This window comes from Hypanus sabinus, unplaced genomic scaffold (genome assembly GCF_030144855.1).
Source record: "Hypanus sabinus isolate sHypSab1 unplaced genomic scaffold, sHypSab1.hap1 scaffold_2004, whole genome shotgun sequence".
In the NCBI taxonomy this organism is placed as follows: domain Eukaryota; kingdom Metazoa; phylum Chordata; class Chondrichthyes; order Myliobatiformes; family Dasyatidae; genus Hypanus; species Hypanus sabinus.
Genome location: NW_026780104.1, coordinates 1 through 2,500, shown reverse-complemented (window position 1 = coordinate 2,500; position 2,500 = coordinate 1). Strand labels below are relative to the sequence as shown.

The window sequence follows — 2,500 nt, the reverse complement described above, 5'->3', positions numbered from 1 at the left end:
CTCCCTGCTCTCTCGCTCTCCCGCACCGGCAGCGGGCGGGAGGAGGGAGCTTGCCGTTGGCGGAGCGACGTTTTGCTGCGCCGGAGCGACGGGAGGCCTGAAGTCGGCGACGCGGCCGGCACGAAAGCCGAAAGAAAACCTCTTAGACAACTCTTAGCGGTGGATCACTCGGCTCGTGCGTCGATGAAGAACGCAGCTAGCTGCGAGAATTAATGTGAATTGCAGGACACATTGATCATCGACACTTTGAACGCACTTTGCGGCCCCGGGTTCTTCCCGGGGCTACGCCTGTCTGAGGGTCGCTCGTACGATCAATCGCGCTCGCTTGCCGCTCCAGGCTCGAGAGCGCGCGGCTGGGGCGTCGCAGAGGGGCCCGTCCCCTCTATGTCCCCCTAAGTGCAGACCTCGGAGCACCTCCGCGCCCGCAGCTCCCGCCCGCGGAGCCGCGTGGCCACCTCGGAGGCCCTCGACCCGTGCCCACCCGGGCCTCGCCCCGTCCGCCAGCAGCAGCGGGCGCGGTGCGGCGGCGCCTTTCCCCTGCACGGCCGTCACTGCGGTAGCGCCGCGCCCTTCGCTTCGCCGCGATGGCCGCGAGTTCGTCGTCGCTTCTGACCGCCGCCTTGCTCGGGACTGTCGTCCGCCTCGCCGAGGCGTCGCCGTGTGGTGTGGCCAGCGTTGAGCCTCTGTCATCCGTCGCGCCGCGGAGCCGCCCGAGCGGCGGTGCGGTGTCGAGAAGGCGAGAGAGGCGAAGGGGAGCGATGGAGAGCGAGAGAGGGTCGACGGGACGGGCAGAGCCCCGCTCCCGGCGAGCTCGACAGGGAAAGAGGGTCGCGCCTCCACCCGTGCCTCGCGCGCGGGAGGGGTCGGCCTCGCGCCGCGGCGCGTCCCTGGCGTGTTGCACCTCTCACGCCTCTCGACTCACCCCGCTCGCTCCGCCCGCTCGCTCCGCCCGCCCGCTTCGGCGCCCGCGCCGGCGTCCGTCGGTGCTCTCGGGAAGCGATTTCAGCCGAGCCCGGGTTTCGCCCGTGCACCGCGGGGTGCAAGGGGGGTGTCAGCCAGCCAGCCAGCCAGCCAGTCAGCCAGCCGGCCTGCCGGGCCAGCCAGCCAGTCAGCCACTGCCAGCCAGCCAGCGCCTTCGGTCGGTCTGCGCGCGCGTGACGGTCCGCCTTCACGCCCGCCTGCCGGCAGTCGCGCGCACTGCCTGCCTGCCCGCCCCGCCCGGTCTGCCTGCCTGCCTGCCTGCCTGCCTGCCCGCCCTGGCGTCGCCCGGCCGGCGCTCCTTTCTCTTCTGCCTACGACCTCAGATCAGACGTGGCAACCCGCTGAATTTAAGCATATTACTAAGCGGAGGAAAAGAAACTAACCAGGATTCCCTCAGTAACGGCGAGTGAAGAGGGAAGAGCCCAGCGCCGAATCCCCGGCCGCCTGGCGGTCGCGGGAAATGTGGCGTATAGAAGACCTCCTCTCTCCGACGACGCTCGGGGGCCCAAGTCCTTCTGATCGAGGCCTAGCCTGTGGACGGTGTGAGGCCGGTAGAGGCCTCCGGCTCGTCGGAACGGAGTCTTCTCGGAGTCGGGTTGCTTGTGAATGCAGCCCAAAGCGGGTGGTAAACTCCATCTAAGGCTAAATACTGGCACGAGACCGATAGTCAACAAGTACCGTAAGGGAAAGTTGAAAAGAACTTTGAAGAGAGAGTTCAAGAGGGCGTGAAACCGCTAAGAGGTAAACGGGTGGGGTCCGCGCAGTCCGCCCGGAGGATTCAACCCGGCGGTCGGGTCGGCCGCGCGGGGCAGGGCGGATCTCACCTCCACGCGAGGGGACCGCCTCCCGCGCGGGCTCGCCTGCCGCCGGGCGCATTTCCTCCGCCGGCGGTGCGCCGCGACCGGCTCCGGGTCGGCTGGGAAGGCCGAGGGGAAGGTGGCTCGAGGCTCCGGCCTCGAGTGTTACAGCCCCCCGGCAGCAGCCTCGCCGCTTCCCGCAGGGGCCGAGGAAGGGACTTCCGCCGCGCCTTCTCCCGGGCGCGCCCGCGACTCCGGTCGCGCGGCGCGTGCCGGGGGGCGGGCTCCCCGCGCTCCCGGCGCGGCTGTCGACCGGGGCGGACTGTCCTCAGTGCGCCCCGACCGCGCCGCGTCGCCGAGCCGGTGCGAGTCACGTTCCAAAAGCAGGCGCCAGGGGTCCGCGGCGATGTCGGTAACCCACCCGTCCCGTCTTGAAACACGGACCAAGAAGTCTAACACGTGCGCGAGTCAAGGGGCGCGACGAAACCCCACGGCGCAATGAAGGTGAAGGTTCGGCGCGGGCCGACCGAGGTGGGATCCCGCCGCCGCCGTGCGGCGGGCGCACCACCGGCCCGTCTCACCCGTTCCGGCGGGGAGGTGGAGCAGGAGCGCACGTGCTAGGACCCGAAAGATGGTGAACTATGCCCGGGCAGGGCGAAGCCAGAGGAAACTCTGGTGGAGGCCCGCAGCGGTCCTGACGTGCAAATCGGTCGTCTGACCTG

General features: G+C 69.7%; 1 non-coding gene across 1 annotated transcript; it reads left to right on the top strand.

Annotated features, from left to right (window-relative positions):
- The first annotated feature begins 148 nt into the window (after nt 1-148).
- Nucleotides 149-302, top strand: LOC132387580 (5.8S ribosomal RNA). Its single transcript, XR_009509936.1, has one exon. It is a non-coding gene; the product is annotated as a 5.8S ribosomal RNA (ribosomal RNA).
- Nucleotides 303-2,500: the final 2,198 nt, after the last annotated feature.